Source organism: Fundulus heteroclitus, chromosome 14, assembly GCF_011125445.2.
Source record: "Fundulus heteroclitus isolate FHET01 chromosome 14, MU-UCD_Fhet_4.1, whole genome shotgun sequence".
NCBI lineage: Eukaryota > Metazoa > Chordata > Actinopteri > Cyprinodontiformes > Fundulidae > Fundulus > Fundulus heteroclitus.
Genome location: NC_046374.1, coordinates 29,639,607 through 29,661,712, shown reverse-complemented (window position 1 = coordinate 29,661,712; position 22,106 = coordinate 29,639,607). Strand labels below are relative to the sequence as shown.

The 22,106-nt window shown below is 41.6% G+C and overlaps 1 protein-coding gene and 1 long non-coding RNA gene across 8 annotated transcripts in view; one reads left to right on the top strand and one right to left on the bottom strand.

The window, feature by feature from the left end:
* Positions 1-22,106, bottom strand: part of nlgn2a (neuroligin 2a) — a 331,395-nt gene that overhangs the window by 232,354 nt on the left and 76,935 nt on the right. The gene's annotated exons all lie outside the window — the stretch shown is intronic.
* Positions 18,940-22,106, top strand: part of LOC110366985 — an 82,008-nt gene continuing 78,841 nt past the window's right edge. For 3 of the 5 annotated variants that reach the window (XR_004932574.1, XR_004932578.1, XR_004932577.1), the window contains exons 1-2: positions 18,940-19,899; positions 20,946-21,019. This is a non-coding gene — a long non-coding RNA (uncharacterized LOC110366985). Of the gene's footprint in view, positions 19,900-20,028; positions 20,305-20,945; positions 21,020-22,106 lie in introns of those variants that run through there. The other 2 variants (XR_004932576.1, XR_004932575.1) reach the window with 2 other exon arrangements.

Here is a 22,106-nt window from a genome sequence, read left to right as displayed (position 1 = left end):
CTCCAGATCCGCCTTTGGCTGTTCGCGTGTGCAAAAAAATGAATATTCATCCGGGTCTTTAATCCGAAACCGAACTCGTCCGGAGGAGCCGTGTTTGGTTTTGCAGCAGGAAGAGAGCTGCGGGAGGAAAAAAGTGCTCAAAACACGCTGAATACAATCAGCAGGGCAACAAAGGATCGCTTTGGTCCTGCAGGATTTTATGATGAAATGGATGAGAAATGGTCTCTAGATATGCTGGGTTTTTTTTTTTTTTTTTACAATGCAGTTTCTCGTACAAGCCATTTATTGATGGTTTTTGTCAGAAAATCTGCCACACTGCAAAAATGGAACTAAAAATAAGTAACATTTTCTTGAGATTAGTGTGTTTGTCCTTGATTTGAGCAGGTAAATAAGATAATCTGCCAATGGAATGAGGATTTAGACCCCTAAAATAAGGTAATTAGATATGCTGCACTTGAAATAAGATGACGAAGATGAGTTGTTCCTGTTTTAAGTGCAAAAATCTCATTACATTGGCAGATTATCTTATTTGCCTGCTCAAATCAAGGACAAATACATTAATTTCTAGAAAAGTTTTAGCTCCCTTTTTGCAGTGCAGTAACTTCTCGCAGTTGACTTTGCGTCTAATAAGGCAGATCATGGCCAGGTTTGCCGTTTGGATTTCCTAATCTTTGTTAAAACTGGACAGCCATCGAAAGCGGGAAGCATTTTTGTCAGGCAGAACAGGGACAGCCGCACGACGGAGAGCAAAGTGCCGGATGGCGCGAAAACTCAGGAGCTTTCAGACAGAAAGCCAAAAACTCAGGACCGGGAAAATGAAAACACTGCAAAAACAGGAATAAAAATCATATTTTCTTAAAATAAAGGTATCTGTCCTTGATTTGAGCTGGTAAATAAGATGATCTGCCACTTAAAATAGGAACAACTTGTTTCCATAGTCTTAATTCAAGTGCAGTATGTCTAATTATCTTATATTAGGGGTAAAACTTCTCATTCCATTGGCAGAAATTATTTAGCTGCTCCAATATAGGACAAAACCACAGATTTTAAGAACATTTTACTTATTTTTAGAGCCGTTTTTTGCAGTGAACCAGGGCAGCTTGAATTCTGCGGTGCACTGCAAAAATAGAACTAAAAATAAGAAACTATTTCTTGAAATGAGAGTATTTTTCTTTGATTTGAGCAGGTAATTAAGGTTATTTGCCAATGGAATAAGATTTTTACACTTAAAATAGGAACAACTCATCTCCATCATCTTATCTCAAGTGCAGGATGTCTAATTGTCTTATTTTAGGGGTAAAAATACTCATTCCATTGGCAGATCATCTTATTTACCTGCTCAGATCAAGGAGAAATACATTAATCTCAAGAAAATTTTACTTATTTTTAGTTCTCTTTTTGCAGTGTGGCGAGCTTGAGACGCGGGAACGAATGGCAGCTGAGCGGTGGAGCCGGGCACAGGAACCGAGCAGAGCCCAGAACCATGTTCTAACCAGGAGAACCAGCAGACAGCATCAGAGTAAACTGAGCTACTCATAGAAAATACTCAGACAACAACGGTCCACGGGATCAGGACACGTTCATTCCTCTTCTTCGTCAGGTTTGCTATTCCATCTATGGAAGGATGTTGTAATTTTAGTGCTTTTAATAAAAAAAAACTATTTCTCTGTTCTCTTTAATAATGCATAAACCCATCTTTAATCGCAGTGGCGTAATGTCACACTGCAGAACTTTAATTTGAGTGCATGTACTCAGTGGGGGGGGGGGGGGCACGTTATTAAATCAATAATGGTTTCTTATGTGTTTGTTTGTTTGTTTTACAGAATCAGGGGCACCACAGCTGCTGGTAGCCCTGCTGTTAGTACTCTGTTACACCCTCCTGTGCAAATATGACTGCACCACGTTTCAGAAGACTGGAGCAGACAGAAGGAGGAAGCTGTAGTTATTCCTCTTTTGCACAATCTCTCTAGATCATCCTGATTTCTCTCTGATTTTCTCCCCTCGTCAGCCCGGCCCAGAGTTTCACCTTTGGCATTAAAGTCTGGGTGCCTCGGGTGAACATGGAGGATGTTTTACGTCCGGAAAAGCATTTTTGTAATGACTCGACCACAATTTATGAGCGACAGCTGGCTGAAAACCCCAATAAAAAATTATTGATAGGAGCTAGCCGATTTTTGGTGAAAATAACCCGGTGTTTTAATCCATTTAAGTTACACAACTGAACGTTTACTGCATTTTTGCACCATTAATATTTTGCACTGCCAACATTGAACCTTTCAAAAAGTAATTTCCCTCTGGGATTATTAAAGTATGTCTGATTCTGATTTTCAAATTAATGCCTTTTTGGCACCATTACCTTTACACTATAAACATGGTGCAACATTCTTCTGCACACTTTTTTTCTTAAAACAATTTTTCTCCTGCACTGTTACATTCTTATCACTGCTGCGCTTTATATTATAATGTCATTTTATTTCAATTGCAATCTCATTACATTGTTGTAAGTTGTATGCAATGAATTTTGGTTTTGTATGCACTCTTTGCGTACAAAATGAAAATAAAGTTTGTCTAAGTCTAAGTCTAAAGAGTTTATGATCCCATGCGCTCCAACAAGGTTCCCAGAGCCTTTGGAAGAAGAACAATCCCACAGATGTGACAGATGTGGTGCTTTTTCACATTTACACACATTTACACTGATTTATTTATTTTTTTATTAGGTTTTCGATTGTCATTAAGGTCCGTTTTACTCTCATATGAATAAATAGTCCCAACAAAACTATGATTAGACATCAAAAAACTCTACGCATTAACGTTTGTGATGGTAGGAAAGACGAGGCCTTTTTCCAGCATCACTCCCAAGCAGCCAGTTGGTGCGTGGACGGCGTTTTATGGCTTTGTGAGCCTTGGATGCCGCTTTGGCTGCACTGATATATTAAACCTTTCTCACCACCCTGATCACTGGTCCCTGTCCAGCCTTGTTTCAAAAAGTGAATCAAACTGTTTGAGAGAACTGCTTTGGTTGCATTCAGTTTAGACGACTCGTTAGAAATAAAGCTCTATTTGTGGAACCAGCAATTTATAAAAGAAATATACGTTTTCTTTAACGTGGATTTTAAGAGATAAATTTGTTTTAAGGCTTCTTCCATAACTTTACCAGGAAGGCCAATGCTTGTGAGTTCACCGTATAAAAGAAAGAAGCCGGTGCTTCATTTTGTGCTTTATTAAGACAAAAATATCTAAATGGCCCTTTTTAATACAAAAAAAAATACATTTTCTTCGCACTACGTCCTCAGCCCAAAACCTGCGACGCCTCAGGTTTAGATTTCTGTGTGCAGAGAAAGCCGTGAACCATTTCAAGCATTTGAATTCTGTACACTGTACTACAACCCGTGCAATAATCCTGATGTAGTGACTTCTGCTGCTATCAACACCTGAACATATGTCAGTACACATGTATATACAAATGTATACAATATATATGCACATATATACGCGTAGGTACGTATATATATATATATATATATATATATATATATATATATATATATATATATATATATATATATATATATATATATATATATATATATATAGACCACTATGAATGTAAATAAGACACCATATGCCCATTCCTATTTCCTTTTTTGTATTTTTTAGTATTCTTTTTGATCCATTGTATATATGAAGATTCACTGTATATAACTGAATGCACCTTCTTGTATGAGCCGATGTGACGAGTGAATTTCTCCATTGTGAGATCAATAAAGACTATCTTATCTTATCTTAATTCAGACAAAAGCTACAATTACAAAATCGCAGCGCTTTCTGCATAATCGTCTGAAATCAGAATCAGCAGGTCACGGCCGTACAAAAAAAATAAAAATAAATCAGGCATCCAGTCAGGAAACGTTGCTTTTGGGGCACCGCGAAGGAGGAAATGAACCTGCAACCGGTGCATCCGTCTCGGAGGTGGCTCCTTTAGTTGCTGCTGGAAAACTCTGTTAAAACCTTTCCACAACCAAACATAAAACAGATTGTGGACACAACTCTGCATTTTGGCATCTCTGTCGATACATCAGCTACGTCTGAATCCAGCGACGGTTTGATGAATCATTTAAAGCTACACAGATGTTTTTTTTTTGGGGGGGGGGTTTGCCACACACGTGTTCCTTTGCGGGACACTTCTGATGTGAAGGAGGTTCTGAAGGCACACCTGCCTGCAGGATGACTGAATCAGGTCTGTCAGCGGCTGCAAGCAGAAGCTCCTGCATCGTCTGATCAGCTTCTCCGCCTCTCTCGGGCAAAAAGTCGCCCGCCAGAAGTTTCAATCTCTCCCCGCTCCGGTCTGGCAGAGTTTTTTTTTTTTTTATTCCTTCTTCTGACACTTTTTTCCCCCTGAATCTTTACCTCGCTGCAGCGCTACGACTCCTGTAATCTGTTCCCTCTCAGCCCTCGTTCCTCTGCCGCCGCTGTCTGGCAGCGGGTGAGTGGCAGGTTTGAGGCGTTGCGGCGGTGCGCTGCACCACAGTGGGACACCAAATACTGCCACCGCATCCTAGCTCTGCCTTAGTTGCTCTTCTTTCTCATTCTCTCTCTCTCCATCTCTGCTTCTGAGGAATCTGAAAAGTTTGCCCCACAGCGGCCCAGTTAGCAACGAGGTGGCTATCACAACCGAGGGACGACCGGCTGTCTCCGTTGTTGGAGGCCGTCAGGTTTCCCGATGCACGTGCCTGTCCCCGATTCCCCCTGTTTTGGGTCACTCGCTGCTCTTCCTAAGCATCAATTACGCTCAGATCCCTCTGCGACAGCGCCGGCGTGCCGCAGACAAGCGAGAAAAAGTAGGTTACTCTTGTTTGTTTTTGACTTCCTCCTCGCGAGCTCGCAGTTTTGTTGGCTTTCAGTCCGTTTCCCCCTCACTTCCTCGGCGCGGCGTCATAAAATATGTATAAGACGGCGCAGCTTGTTTGATCCCCACATGCCGTAATCTGAATCAGATGGATGAAGGACGGGAAGAAAAGTACGGCCATAAAGCCGTTTTCTCCGAAGCGGGGGCCTGGGCTCTTTGTTTTTTTTACCCATTTTTCTCTGTCATCCAATGCGAGCTGCCTTTGTTTTTGGCAGCCCTCCTTTGTTTTGGCCTCACTCCTCGTTTTTTTCGCTCTCCCCCGGGTGCAATTTTCTCTGAGCTATATTCCGCGCTCAATACTCATCTACTTTTCCCCTAAATCTTGGCGCCGGCGTGCGCCTGGTGAAGCCCTTTTTAGCATGTGACTGCAACAGGCCTTTGACCACGAGGAGAGGACAAATCCCGCCGCTCATAAAGCCATAATCTTTATGGCTCCCGACAAGAATAATTGTCCCGTAAGGCCAACGCGAGGCGCTAACCGTAAACTTTGACTCCCATATCCTGCTGCACAATTGAAACTGACAGCTTGATGGACTGGCAGAGCAGTTTCATGTAAAAAAACAAAATAAATCAGTAAACAAACTTGGTATAAATCAGGCTGAGGAAAGGCCGAGTTAGCCGTCTGAGAGCACGCGTACCTGTTTTTCATGTTCACCCAGGGAACCGCCCGACCGACAAAGGTCAGTATATTTAATTAGGTTATTAATGTGATGGACACATGGGGGTGCATCACTCCAAAGTATAAGAAGAAGGATACTTTTCTCAAAGTCCCTTAAATATAAAAAAAAATATAAAACAGGTTAGTTTGCATGTGCATTCATCCATTTTCACGGTGATACTTCAGGATATGAGTAAAAATCCACCACAACCAACTACACAGTAGAACATGGTGACGGGTAATGCTCTTGGGACGTTGGTTTCTTTTTCTCTTTTTATTTTTTTCCCTTTTTTTCTCTTTTCTTTTTAATTTATTTAGCTATTATTTTGAATTTTTTTATTTTCTTTCTTCATTTATTTTATTATTTATTTATTATTATTTGTATATTTTAATATTTATTTATTATTTTAATTGTTTTATTTTCTTTTATTCATTTTTATTATTATTTATTTATTATTTGTTTTTTATATTTGTTTATTTATTTTTAATTATTTTATTATCTTTGTTTATTTATTTTTATTATTTATTTATTATTTGTTTATTTTAATATTTATTTATTATTTTTAATTTTCTTTATAAATTTTTTATTATTATTTATTTATTAATATTTATTTTTTTAAATATTTTTTTTAATGTTGGTGTTGGTTTCTGCAGCAACGTGGAAGCTGAAAGACGGACACACCCTGAACGCACCCCATGGTCGTGCATGGTGGCGGCTGCATCATGCTGTGGGGAGGCTTCTTATCCAGCAAGGGGCAGAGAAGGCGGTCAGAGATCATGGACCTAAACTAAAAAAAAAAAAAAAATCTGAAAAATAAAACCTGTTTGAGTCTCAAACATAATATCAAACTGGGGCTGAGGTTCAGCTTCCAGCAGGACAGCGACCCTAAACATGCCGCCGGAGCCACAAGGTAATGAGTGAAAAAAACGACCTACTCAAAGTTCAGATCTACTAACCAGAATCTGTGGCAGGATGTCAAAGTCAATCTTAAAGACGTCCTGAATTAAATCTGATGCTAGAGGTGCTTGGCTAAGTAAAATGGGCCAAACCTTTGGTCAAAAACTGGTAGAGACACAAAAAAACATTCCAAAAATTTTTTTTTAAAAATACAGCCCACACCTTTAGAGATTTCTGTTTTTTAAACTATTTGAACTATATAAAAAACGCAGATTCTTAGCAAAACGTGAAAAGAACGGGGGTAGGAATGCCTGTGCAAAGCTTTGCTGTGACGTGTTTCTGTGTGCTTGACAAAGACGTGGTCAGAGTGCAGTCATCCGGCCTCGGCAGCGCAATCCAAAGCACCGAATACCGCCACAGACGTCCGCAGAGTGATCCAGGATTACGGCTGCCGGCCGCGCTGAGCCGCTATAATTAATTACAGCAGCCAATAATAATTAAGGCCGGGCACCGCCGCGCAGAGAGCAGAAAACTGGCAGCTCGTCTGGCATCGGACTGCAGCCTCTGAGCCCTCTGGGCGCTGCTCGGCCATGCTAGCACCTGCTCACAAACCACGGCAGAAAACAGCTTGGTGTGTAAGAAATCTGGCCGGGGAGCTGTTTGACACGGACGACGGGAAGGAGAGAAGGGCAGAGCGGCACTGGTGTGATGCCCCATAACACAGCAGCGTCAGCCGTGGGCTGCTGGGGCAGAGCGGGCCGCCACGTTAGAATAAAAACCTATAAAAAGGTCCAATTAGGAAAGTTCTCATTCCCTAGTATTAGGATGGATGGATGGATGGATGGATGGATGGATAGTTGGATGGATGGATAGATGGAAGGATGGATGGATGGGTGTGTGGGTGAACAGATGGATGGATGGATGGGTAGTTGGATGGAAGGATGAATGGATGGATGGATGGGTGAACGGATGGATGGATGGATGGATGGATGAACGGATGGATGGATGGATGGGTGAACAGATGGATGGATGGATGGATGGGTGAACAGATGGATGGATGGATAGTTGGATGGATGGATGGATGGATGGATGGATGGATGGATGGATGGGTGGGTGAACGGATGGATGGATGGATGGATGGATGGATGGATGGATGGATAGTTGGATGGAAGGATGAATGGACGGATGGATGGATGAACGGATGGATGGATGGATGGATGGATGGATGAACGGATGGATGGATGGATGGATGGACGGATAGTTGGATGGATGGATGGTTGGATGGATGGATGGATGGATGGATGGATGGGTGTGTGGGTGAACAGATGGATGGATGGATAGTTGGATGGATGGATGTTGGATGGATGGATGGATGGATGGATGGGTGTGTGGGTGAACAGATGGATGGATAGATAGTTGGATGGAGCGATGGATGGATGGATGGATGGATGGATAGTTGGATGGATGGATAATTGGATAATTGGATAGTTGGATGGATGGATGGATGGATAGTTGAATGGATGGATGGATGGATAATTGGATGGATAGATGGATGGGTGGATGGATGGATGGATGGATAGATAGATAGATGATGGAAGGATGGATGGAAGGATGGATGGATGGATGGATGGGTGAACGGATGGATGGATGGAAGGATGGATGGATGGATAGTTGGATGATGAATGGATGGATGGATGGATAGGTGAACGGATGGATGGAAGGATGGATGGATAGTTGGATGGATGGATGGAAGGATGGATGTATGGATAGTTGGATGGATGGATGGATGGATGGATGGATAGTTGGATGGATGGATGGATAGTAGGATGGATGGATGGATGGATGGATAGATGGATGAATGGATAGTTGGATGGATGAATGGATGGATGGGTGAACAGATGGATGGATGGAAGGATGGAGGGATGGATGCTTTCTAATGCAACCTTTTATCAATCACCAAAACAACTTGATATTCCTTTTAAGCATTTAATGTTGCTTGTCTTTCTAATCTGGATTGTTATTTCTACGTTTTTTATCATTACTTCAATTAACAGCAACATTCAGGGCCGTCAGCATTTGGCCGACGATCAGGAGACAGAAATATACTAATTTATGAATATTTTGGTGCAGTATGATCTCACTGGTCACCTCAGGGCTGCAGGGTGGCGCAGGTGGTGGCACTGTGGCCTTACAGCCACAAGAAGGGCTAAAAGTCGGGGTCTTTGGAGTTCTCCCTGTGCATGTGTGGATTCTCTCAGGGTACTCCGGCTTCCTCTCAGAGTCCAAAAGCACGATTGTTGGTTTAAATTGCCCTTAGGACTAACAGCCACACGGTCACACCTGTGTGTCTCTGTGTTCCTCTGTGATGGACTGACAACCTGTCCAGGATGTAACCCGCCTCTCGCCCAATGTCCGCTGGAGATAATGGAGAAGCAGGTATGGGGAATTGATGGATGGTCACCTTAGTTGCACAATATAAGATAAGATAAGATAAGGTACACTGCAAAAAGGGACCTCGAAGTAAGTAAAATCTTCCTGAAATTTGTATATTTGTCCTTGATTTGAGCAGGTAAATAAGACTAATTGCCAATTGAATGAGGTATTTGCACTTAAAATAAGAACAATTCATCTCTATCATCTTATTTCAAGTGCAGGATATCTAATTATCTTATTTTAGGGGTCAAAATACTCATTCCATTGGAAAATAGTCTTATTTAACTGCTCAAATCAAAGAAAAATATACCCATTGCAAGAATATTTTACTTACATTTAGTTTCCTTTTTTGCAGTGTAGGCTTTATTGATCTCTTATTGGAGAAATTCACTTGATATGACCACATCTCATTTATTGAGTTGATTTAATGGAGCTCTGTTCAACAATATCTGGATGTTAAGTAGCTACTGGAATCTGCCACAAAGATTCAAATTTGTGTATTTAAAAAAAAAAAGCAACAACGTGTTTCTCAACGTAATTTAAAGAATTGATTTTAATTAATATAGAAAAAAATAAATAAAAATCAGTCTAGCAAATGAAGGTAAATTCGACATCCTTTGACATCCCTGACCGGTTTTTCCTTTGGAAATCTAGCTGCACACAAAGTTGTTTTCTTATTCTTTCTTTTTCTGTGTTAAATTAGCGTGAACTTCCAGCAGATGGTAACTTTTCAGTGCAATCTGTATTGCTTTACTGTTCTATCACTATTCTATTATTGGTCTTGGCGAATGAAAAGCAATTTTCTCTGGTTTCCATGAGCATACAGTCCATACTTCAGTGAAGGGTTTCCCCCGTAAATACATGCATAACTACACTGTGTGCACAATTATTAGGCGAGTTGTACTTTTGAGGATCAATTTTATTTTTCAACATCTACTCTTGGTCAGTCCAAAATGTCAATAAACTTCAAACCTGAATATTTAAGGAAGTCAAAGTGAGAATTTGGCTTTCTTAATAGAATATCTATGTGTGCACAATTATTATGCAACTAATTAAAAATGAAAATGTTCCCGTCTCACTAGTTTATATGCATCCGTTAAAGTGGGAATAATAAACAAACAAATCGAAATTTACAAATAAACATTTCTGACATTTCCAAAAACAAAAAATAAACAGTGATCATTATAGCCACCCTTCTTTACAATAACTAGCATCCATTCATGGAGTCCGTCCGTTTCTTGATCTCTTGATGATCGACTTTTTGTGCAGCAGCCACAGCCTCCCATTCACCGTTCAGAGAGGACTGTTTTCACCGTAAATCTCCCGTTTAAGAAGGGGCCACAGGTTCTCATTAGGGGTCTAAGTCCGGTGAGGACAGGGGCCACGTCATTATTCTTCCATCTTTAAGGCCCTTTTCCGACCAGCCACACTGTGGAGGACTTCGACGCATGCGATGGAGCATTCTCTTAGATAGAAATCATGGTCTTCTTGAAAGATGCAGCACTTTTTCCTGTACCAATTGCTTGGACAAAGTGTCTTCTGAAAACTGGCAGCAGGGTTGGGAGTTGAGTTTGAGTCCATCTTTAACCCCGACAAGGTCCGACTAGCTCGTCTTTAATAATACCAGCTCATACCAGGACCCCGCCTCCACGTTTCTGCCGTCTGATGTGAAGTAGAGCTCTGTGCCCATTATCCATCTGGTCCGTCAAGAGTCACTCTCATCTCATGGGTGCAGAAAACCTTTGATAAACCTGTCTTCAGATACTTCTTGGCCCAGTCTCAACGTTTCAACTCATGTGTCTCGTTCAGTGGCCTTCCTTACCTCGGCCATGTCTCTGAGCACTGAACACCTGGTACTTCTGGGCACTGCGGGTAGGTTGCAGTTCTGGAATATGACAGCGCTGCCGGATAACGGGCTCCTCGTAGCTTCACTTTTGATTTTTTTTCTCAACACGTTTCATAAGATCCTGTTGACTTTTTGCAGCAAAAAGTTTCACGGTTCAGTGATCACGCCCCGATATCTTGGCAATTTCAACAGTGCTGCAACCCCCTGGAAGTCTTTTTTTTTACAATTTTGGGCTTTTTCAGAGTCCCTTAAATCTCTTTTCTGGCCCATTTTGCCCAAGGAAAAGAAGCTACCTAATAATTATGCACACAATGAAATAAGTTGATCTCTTTAGGCCCCACCCTCCCTAATCACACAAATACACATCAGCTGATTTGCTTAAATCCAATAAGCATTCAAGTTTATACAGCTGGGAGTTGGAAAACACGCATATAAATGGTGAATATGGTCAAAAACACAACTTAGTGAAGCTGTTTTAGGAGCAGGTCTGCATTTGTGTCCGGTTTCATAATTGGAAGCACAGGAAAACTGAGATTTTAAACCATTTAGTTCCTGCAAATACGTCAGTGAATTTACCCCAGTTAGCTCGTCTCCCGGCATCTGCTCGGTCTCAGCATCCTAAGACGGAGCTGATTTGCAGGTCTCATCCATAAATGAGACGGAGAGTCTCCAGAGATGTTCCCGTATAAATAAAGGGCTAAATACAACTAAATAAAAATCCTATTCACAAAGCAAAGAATACTTCAGACACTCTATAGACACAAATACGTCTATCAAGTCCAACTAGCGCTGTTTTCCATCAGGTGTCCTCACTTTCCAATGTAAAGATCTCTTTAGTAAGTTAATTAATTTGTGTGATTTGAATGTTCTCTAATCATATGTGGTGTAATTGATATAATGCAGCTTTATACACTTATTTCACTAATATGCCTGAAGTTGGTTAAATTGGTTGGTTAAATTATACGTTTTGGAGGCGTAAAAGCTAAAACTTGCCCACCTTTTTAAGAAAGCCTGTCAGTTTAAGTCAATTATTATTATGTGCATCTTAGTCATTATATGCTAAGCCATGCGTTTTATTCATATTTTCAAAAAGAATGAGAAATTTTCCTTTTTATATATAAGAGGTTACTAAACAGTATATCCATCTGCTCACCCTCGTGTCAATCTGTGCAAATAATCAAAACAAACTCAATGAAGTTTGACCTGTAAAGCTGTATTTATACATATTTTGGTGTATTTTATTTCCTTTCCTGCCTGCTATCACTGCCTCAAACACTGACCAAAACTATCGCATCTCTTGGCAGCATCGCCAGTCCAACCAGCGATTACATTGCTAAAATAATTTTGTGTTCTATGTAAATGACAGAGTGAATTATCTTTCAGTATAATGTTATTATTAGCAGTTTTAACGCAGTAGGTTGTAAAATTGCCTTAACTCCCTTCTGTGCATACATTCAGCGCATTAACCTCTGATTTTGCAGCAGAAGAAGACCTAAAAGTGGGCTTAAGATGTTTCTTGACACCTATGCAAATGAGATGTATGAGTACTTTCACCAATTCCCACACAGGGACCTCCCACAAGTGTTTTAGCTGCTTACATCTGGTCCAAAAATGGAGGGGGAGCAAAAAAAAAAAAAAAAAAAAAAAAAACCTTCACATGTGCTGCATTAATAAAGACGGGCTTGTTTAGCACCCCCTATGAATATATACCTCACACCTCATTTGGCAAACCTCATGCCAAACTGAGGCCACTGCCAAAATATTCAGCGCTAATCGCAGCACGTTTAAACACACCTCGCTCTCCCTCGTGACCCACCCGTTGCGTGGGGCTGTCCAGCATCTGGCACGCGCACCATGAAGGCGCCTGATCCACCTGATGTGGTCAGAAACCCCAAGCCTCTCTGGGTTTCTGGATTTCTGAATACGTCTAGTTATTTTCCCCTTTGACTGAGCCCAGCCAACGCACTGCTGCTTGTGTTTATTAAAGTCACACAAACAAGATGGAAAGCAGCGCCGGCGGTGCATTACGGCAAGAATTAAAACACGTTGTTAATTAGCAAAACATAGTCAGACTTGGAAAAAAAAAAAAAAAAAAAAAGGTGACATGTGCTGGCAGTGAAAAGGCAGCGAAGCGATGAGTGGGCGTGGAAAACATAAGGGCAAATTAATGAGCATACGTGGTCGGCTGTTCTGATGCTCATAAAACAAAACTGAGATTAAAACAGGAAACTCACCCACGCGAAACACCTCAGATTGATTTTTTTTTTCTCTCTGATCAAGTTTCAAACTTGTTCACAGTATCATTTTTAAGATAATTTCACAAGAAGGTGAACACTGAGCACTTAGACCCGATTGTCTTGTGAGAAATTTATAGATTGTAAGGGACGGATATGGGCAAAATTTAATTAAACTGGAAATAAACTAATTCAGATCAACAAAATGGAACTAAACTTAAATAAACTGAACTGAAACTAATTACTAAGAAAAGTCTAAGCTGAACTGAACTTGACTAAAGTGAATTAAACCAATTCAAACTGAACTAAAAGGAACTGAATCATGTTTAAATTAAATTCAACTGAGCTAAAGCAAATTTACCTGACTTGAACTCAACAAGTCGAACTAAGCTGCTCTAAATTAAATTGAACTGAACTAAATTAAACTGAACTGAAATAAATTAGACTGAACTGAACTAAATTAGACTGAACTGAACTAAATTAGACTGAACTGAACTAAATTAGACTGAACCTAATTACACTTAAATAAAAAAGTCCAAGCTGAACTGAACTTGACTGAAGTGAATTAAACCAACTCAAACTGAACTAAAAGGAACTGAATCAAGTTTAACTGAACTGAATTAAATTCAACTGAGCTGAAACGAATTTACATGAATTGAACTCAACAAGCCGAACTAAACTGCTCTAAATTAAACTGAACTGAACAAAATTAGACTGAACTGAACTAAATTAAACTGAACTGAACTAAATTGGACAGAACTGAATTGAAATAAACATGAATAAACTGAAGTGAACCAGATTCACTGAACTGATAAAATTCAAAGTAAACTTCAATAAACTCAAATGAGTAAACTTGAACTGAATCCATTTGCATTAAATAGCGCTGAACTGAACTTAAATAAACTGAACTAAACCGGGCAAAAATCGCATAAAGCTGAACTGAAATTAATTGAACAGAACTAAAATAAAGTGAGCTGAATCAAACTGAATGAACTGAATTAAAGTGAACTGAATCATTTGGTGTGCAAAAGGAAAAAGCTAGTAAACTGTCTGACTCAGTATAACCTTATTAACCCAGACATGTCTCCTATGACCGAGAAATCTCTGTCCTCAGCTGCATCTCCTTTGCACAAGCCTTGTTTTGTGCCTCAAACCCTATTGGTTTGAGATTTAAGGCATTATAAAAACTCATATTCAGCCCAACTCTACTCGTATTGTTTTAGAAGCATCCAGAGACAAACATCTGGACACGGCACAGCAGGGCTTTGCGTGTAACGGCCTTATGACAGCAGGAACGTGGGCTGGAGAGCGGACCAAGACGCTTCACTTGGAGAGAATAAGATATTCCTGGAAAGACAACCTCAGGCATTTCAGTAACATTTGGAAACCTTTAATATCACATCTCCAGGTAGCAACACAGCAAACCAAGGCCCCCCAAGTCACTTCAGGCCATTCAGGTGGGTGGACGGCGGTCTCACTGGAGGAAAGGGTCTGGGAGCGCTCGGTTCACTAAATCGGTCAATTTAAGGGGGGACTTTTTTCGTTTATTGGTTGTTTTTTTTTAACTTAACCATCGTAGCTGTTCAGATTATGTTGAATTTTGGAGGAAAGCAAACTACCAGGTGTCAAAATAAGACATTTTCCGACAAAGTTGACGTGACGCTGTGGGGCCAAATTGAACAGGACAATGGAGACAGCTAAACTAGACTGTTTCATTACAAATGCCTCTTATTTTACTTTATGTTGTATGTATCAGGTAATCTGTGGCATGAACCGTCCTGCCTATAGTCTGTTTAAACGCATCGATTTACCTGAATAATTCAACGTAAAATAAAAAGAAAATGTCTGACAGTAAGGATTAAACATCTGTTTGCACTTAGCGAAACCAATCTGAAGCACATGAAGGCAATAACCTGTTTGGTTGTGAGCAAGTTTGTCCCTTAATTTACAGAAAAGGAGGAAAATAGATTCAAAGAAACAAACTATGCAGTTGTTTTACGTGGAAATGATACACAAAAGCCAGAGGGGAAACAGATATATATTCATACTGCCTCAGGAAACACCTATTATATGTTCAACTTTTACAGATTTATTGTTTTCTATTATTTATTTTTGTCTAATTCAGTGAACTGGAATTGTTTTTTATGTCATGAAAGTATATATATTTCGACACGGTTGGTAGAGAAAATGATCAAATCAGGAAAAATTTGCCTGGAGATAAATGAAGTGTGCCATGTTATGACCCACGTGCTGAATTAATCGGTTTTACATGTATTCTTTCAAAGGAAATAGAAAAAAAACAGGCAATGAATTATTACAAATCAAATAAAACTAAAAATCAATGATGGACTTGCTTTACACTCATAACACCTTAAACTCAAGAGGGCAGCTTCTGCTTTTTTCTCATTATTGTTATTATTATTATCAGCGTATTCCCCGCCGTTTGTGAGGAGAAGCTCATATTTCACAGGAAAGCTTTTTCTCCAAAAGAAAAAGGGTCATTTTTGTTTTATCTCTGCTGCTCAGCTTTCTGCTTCCTCCTCCTCCTCCGCTGTAAGAAATGAGACAACAACACGTCCGGTTCGCTCCTGGTGGGAAACAATGTGCCTCTGACACAAGTGAATGAGTTAGCTGGTATAACATTAAGGCTGATAACGGGGATTAACATGATATTTGAAATAAAATAAAAAAAGACTGCAGAAGCAGAGAAGTGCAGCTGGACTCCAGCGATAACTGAAGCCAGAAAGTTACGCTATTAATATTAAGATGTTTCACATTTAATGTGGTGAAAGAAGAAAAAAAAAAAACTCAATGAGATTTCTGTATAATTTATAATGAAAGATGTTTTACAGAGACAAGTGGCCCCGTTTAACCGTTAGACGACGGTGACATTTGTTTGATTAAAAGAAAATTCAAAATAGCTAAAAAAGGTTAGAGTGAAGATCACCTTACAGCTTAATTAAGACCTGAAATACGGTAGTCTCACGGTTATTAATGCACCGCTTTGATTAGAGGCAAGTCTCACGCTTGTCACTTTTAGAAGAAGCTCATACATTCAAGTCCAATTCCATTTCACTTCTGCTCGACGGCGATCTTTGGGCCGACCGAGCATCAGGTCATTGTGACAGTCCAACGAATTTATAGATTTATATTTAAGAAGGGGAATTATAGAGTTAGATAAATGTATCATCCTATGCTGAAAATGACTGCGGGTAAGCAATTGAGTCAAAGACGACAAGAGAGCGTGTTTGGACGCGTCAAGGCGACAAGGCTTTTCCAACCTAGCAAAACTGCACCAGGTGTCAAGGATGGTGGTGGTGGCATCATGCTGCGGGCTCGTCTCAATGCCAGGGGTACAAAATAGATGGAATCATGAAGAAGGAACTATCCATCCTTATGTTTCAATTTGAAATAAAACAAACATTAGAGGGTCTTGTTCACGAATGAGGGGAAGATGGAGCGGGAGATCGACAGGCGGATTGGTGCAGCGTCTGCTGTGAAGCGGGCGCTGTACCGATCCGTTGTGGTGAAGAGAGAGCTGAGCCAAAAGGCGAAGCTCTCGATTTACCGGTCGATCTACGTTCCTACCCTCATCTATGGTCACGAGCTTTGGGTCGTGACCGAAAGAACGAGATCCCGGATACAAGCGGCTGAAATGAGCTTTCTCCGTAGTGTGTCTGGGCTCTCCCTTAGAGATAGGGTGAGGAGCTCAGTCATCCGGGGAGGACTCAGAGTAGAGCCGCTGCTCCTCCACGTCGAGAGGAGCCAGTTGAGGTGGCTCGGGCATCTGGTCAGGAGGCCTCCTGGACGCCTCCCTGGTGAGGTGTTCTGGGCACGTCCCACCGGGAGGAGACCCAGGGGAAGACCCAGGACACGCTGGAGGGACTATGTCTCCCTGCTGGCCTGGGAACGCCTTGGGATTCCTCCTGAGGAGCTGGCCCAAGTGGCTGGAGAGAGGGACGTCTGGGCCTCCCTACTGAAGCTGCTACCCCCGCGACCCGACCCCGGATAAGCGGAAGAGGATGGATGGATGGATGGATGGATGGATGGATGGATGGATGGATGGATGGATGGATGGCTTTCTGGTGAAGGACCAAAAGCGTCAACAAGACGACGACAGGCGCATGCTGAAAATGGAGCCATCGCTCTGAATACACAAAAGGGAACCAACAGGATGACGCAACACAGGAGGAACAAAAACCCGGAACTTAAATACAGGGAAATCAACGCGAAATGCTTAACACAGGTAAGTAACTAATTAACACAAACATACTAGCATCATGACAACTTCCTGGCGAGCCATATGGTTGCCTGCATCTGCCAGGTTAGCGTAGCTCTCTGAGAAGAGATTTCTGGTGGTATCCTAAAGGTCCGGTTGGCTTTATTAAATCGGGATGGTGTCTGGCGTCTCCCGGTATATGAAAAAAAAAAACGTGTTACACGAGTTTAAACCTGGGACAATAAATGGGATTTTATGTGTCATCAAGTCCCTTCACATCCTTGAAGCATGTGTTTTGCCTCTGTTGCGATCGCTCCTGCTCTAAATCCTGTGTTCGGACTGATCGGCGGCTCTACAGTTCACGGTGTCCCGCTAGACCATGACTGGGTCAGTTACTTTGCTTTGCTAGTTTAGCTTAGGCTCCATGTAAAGCATCCAGTTACCGTTGGGATATAAAACTTCAAAGCCATGCAAGAGCCCCCCCCAATGTTCAGATTGTTCTTAGTAAACGTACCTGAAAGTAGTTCAGGTTCTGTCCGCTCAAGTAAACATTTTTAGTTTGATTTCAATCAGGATTATGAAAAAACAAAAAACAAATTTGTTTGCTAGATGCCAGAATAATGAGAAAACAGTTTTATTACTTTCGATGCGTATGCCAAGCTGTGTAAGCGTCTGATAGTTTACGTTTTCAACACTTCGGTTAATGGGAGGCCCATCTATGGATGGTTGAAAAACCTCAAAGACACGCCTTGCTTGTGTGACATCATAGGAAAATAAAAACCGACTGGCTAAGATGACAGGAAGAGGAAACTGAACCCTCACAAGTCTGTTTCATCATCAGCGGGTTCAGTGTCCAGATTCTTGAAGGTCACCGACCCCAGAAGAAGGGAGCTGAAGACCCGGTGAAGACGCTGAAGTTGTTAAAAAGTCTCATTGTCCACAGCGAAAGGAGTCCTGTACCAACATGGGCTGAACGGCCACTCAGGACGGAAGAAGCAACAATTTCTAAAGCGAGATAAAGAGTCCAGGATTGCAGTTTACAAAAACGCACTCAGGAAAAAAGTTCCCCGTTCTTTTGAGACTCTCTGAAATTGAAGAGGTCGTTCATAATGACCATGAAATTTAGAGGAGGGGGGGGGGGGGCAACGACCCTGAGCATGCCGCTAAATTACAGTCAGTGTGTGAGAGTGGCTAATGCAAAGCCCTGGTCTCGGTCCCGTCGAAGATTGGTGGGCAGAGCTGAAAACGGTGAGAACATGATTCAGTTCCACCGTTTCTGCAGGACGAAAGGCCCAAAATTTCAGGAACTGATTGGTAGAAGCTCAAAATAGTCAGATATTAAAGGCAGATGTGACCTTCTGTGAGGAAGCAGCACATAGTTCTCTAAAAAAACTCTTTTGAGCTTAAGCAAATAGGAAATTTCATTAATATCAACCAACCTAAAACAAAGCACCGCAAAAATGGAACTAGAAATAAGTAAAATGTTCTTAAAATGAGAGTATTTATCCTTGATTTGAGCAGGTAAATAAGATGATTTGCCAATGGAATAAGATTTTTGCACTTAAAACAGGAACAATTCATCTCCATCATCTTATTTCAAGTTCAGGATGTCTAATTATCTTATTATAGGGGTTAAAATACTCACTCCATTGGCAGATAATCTTATTTACCTGCCCAAATCAAGAATAAATAGACTAACTTTAAGAACATTTTACTTATTTTTAGATCCGTTTTTGCAGTGAGAAAGTTTAGTTTAAAGGTTATGTGACTTTATTTAGCGTATATGAATATCTTCTTGTATGTAAGGGTGTATCGGAGTACTAATTGGTTTTGTCAAGGATTCTCCTGACACCGTAACACTTTTTATGTTTTTTATACTTGGTTAAATAAAGGAAATAGATGCTAAAGAGAAATCAGAATCAACTATAGGCAGGACAAAATAGTCTTACAAGATCCGTGATGAAATTGTAAACTAACAAAAATGAAACAAAAAATCTGATTATTGCATCTGTAATCCTATCAGGGAGTTTGTTCAGGGAAGTGATGGGAAAGCAGGTTCCCTCGGCAGTTTGCGGCGCGGCGCGGCCGACCGCAGGACAGGAGTAAACCGTTTAAAGTGAAATTTCATGTTTTTGATTTAAACCACCCAAGATGATGTAGTAGCAGCGCCGGAGAGCGTTTTTTTTTTCCCATCCCCCACCTCCGCTCCCGGCGAGCATAAATCACTCCAGTGACGTAAAAGCAGCAGAGGTTCTGCGAAGGACCGAGCGGTCACAGGGAAAATCTGGAGGTTACAGGAAGCAGCATCTGCAACCGCGCTGCTTTTAGCTCCTCCAGCTTAAGAGATAAAAAAAAAAAGAAGCTGGGACAGTGTTGCCTCTCTTTTATGTCTATATCTGAGGCTCCGTGAGTGTCTCCAGCGCGTCCGTGGCACAGAGTGTGATGGCCGAGCGCTGGGAATAATTAACTCCCGTGACCCAGCCGCTGCAGCGACGGGGCGACCCGCTGAGACTGGAACGCCTGTCAAATAGACTGGTCATCACGCTCTTCAGCGGATGAGAAGGAGCCGCGTGAGCCTCAGACGCACACGCATGCGCGCACGGACGGGTTCAGACAGACCCGGCGTGCACTAATTAACACATTTAACACCTCCATAGGCCGGACAGAGACACACGGAGGCCCTCCATAGGTTCTTCATAAAGCCGGTATATAATTTTAGCACGTGTCGTTGCCTTTTTAGCACACTTGGCACATCTACTTTCGCACCAGTGCCACACACACACACACACACACACACGCGCGCGCGCGCGGGCATACGGCAAGGAGCTGGCTATTCGTTAGCACCCCCTGACATCTCTGACAAATTGACTCCTTTATACGAGTGGAAGTGTGCAGAAAGGTGGCGGCGGGGGCGCGAGGACGGAGGCAGGGAGGGCGCCGCGAGGGAGGAGGAGGTGGATCGCCTCATTCATTCACGCGCTCTGAAGGAGGGAGAGGTATCATTCTGAGAGGCGCGCGCACGCTCGCGACTCCACCTGTGACACAGGCAGCATGCACAAAGAGCTGCCTCCGCCAGAGACGAGCCAAGATGGAGGCGCAGCGGAGGGGTGGTGATTAGAGGGAAAGAGAGGGAACGGGGGGGACAAAGAGGAAGCGAGGAAGTGAAAATGATGAGGCTTTGGAGAGTATTTTGAAAAACAAAAAAAAAAAACAAAAAAAAAAACTTCAGATCTATTTGCCCTGCGGGTAAATTAGAAACGAGCTTTCTTGTACTTGTTTACGTTTTATTAGGTGCACCTGTTCAGTTGCTTGACATAAATAGCCAATGGCGGGGCGACATCTCAGAGCATGGTGGTATTTAGACGCGAGGACTATGACTCGCCGCAGTTTAAGCTGTGGATCATTACTGGGAAAGAAAATGGAGACAGAGCGGTCGGAGTGTTTTAGAAACTGGACTTTAACACACACTCATCTCTCTAACTTCTTGTTTTAACGCAAAATAACTGCAAATAAACCGAACATGCATGCAGCTTTTGATATGTTTGCAGTTCTTTAAGGCTGCTGTTATTTAGTTATTTACTCGACGTATGCAAGGACAACCCTTTTTTTTGTCCTACCAGCACAAACATAAAAGCATGAAAGTTGCTAATTGGGAGACATTTTAATTTGTGTTTAAAACTTCAATGATATGGTCCCACAACCATTATGACCTGCATGCTCCAACTATTATATATATTTTTTTCTGTTACAGGAGTGAGAAAACTGACTGCACTCTGATGAGGACTGACGGGGGAATCTAAAGCACTCTTAAAAGACCAGGAAGAGGTGAGACCTATTCATTGCACTTGCCCTTAACTGTATACACTACAATTTACCCTAATAAATATTTTTTCACCTTTTTTTTTTTTCTTGTTTTATGTATGAATTTACCAGTTTATATATCGAAGCTGGTGCCTCTTGGAAAAGGGATTTCATTCTCAGTGAGGATTTTTTCAGGTTGAATGATGGTTTCGCTCATCCATCATCTATATATCTATATATCTATGCGTCTATGTGAACACACTGGACGAGTCGCCAGTCCATCACAGGGCAGACAATCATGCACACAAACACATCTAAGTGCAATTTACAGAGACCACCCTAACAGGCATGTTTTTGGACTGAGGGAGAATGGCAGAGTACCCAGAGAGAACCCACGCATGCACAGGGAGAACATGCTAAATCCATGCAGAAAGACCCCAAAGAAGGGATTTGAACCCAGGAACCCAGATTTTTTTCTTTTTTCTATCATTTTGCATAACATCATATATTATAAATATTGCATTTTGAAATCTATCCCCTCCACCCTCTGCATTGAGACCAATCCCATTTTGAAGCGAGCCGTTGCTCCAGCTACCAGAGGCTGAACTCCACTGAGTCCCGCCGTCCGACTCTGCAATCTGGGAAGGAAATCTGGAGCTGCTCTTGTCCAACAGCAGCAGGTTCCTTTTGTTAACAGCCCTGCAGAGCAGGTCTCCTCTGGTGGGGATGTTAACTTCATTATCAGCACAGCTGAACGCGGCTTCTAGAGTGCAGACAGACCAAATTTCTCCCCCCCTTTTTATCTGTGACGTTAATCACTTTTGTATTCCATTAAATCCCAGCCGGTCTGATTCACTAGATCTTGTCTGCAGGTATAAGACTATCGGCAGCTCATTTAAAACCACCCAGTCCTGCTTTTGGCCTCCAATAGCGACAAAGACATCGGAGGCAGCGAACAGCGCGCTGAATGGCGGGGAAAGTTTTTTAGCAAGATCAGAATGGTGTCATAAAGCTAAACGGAGTGGCTCGATCTGTGTGTGCCTAAAATAATAAGCTTGTTTTCCCAAACACAAATTCCCTTTCGAAAACCCTGATGCATTCTGGTTTAGCT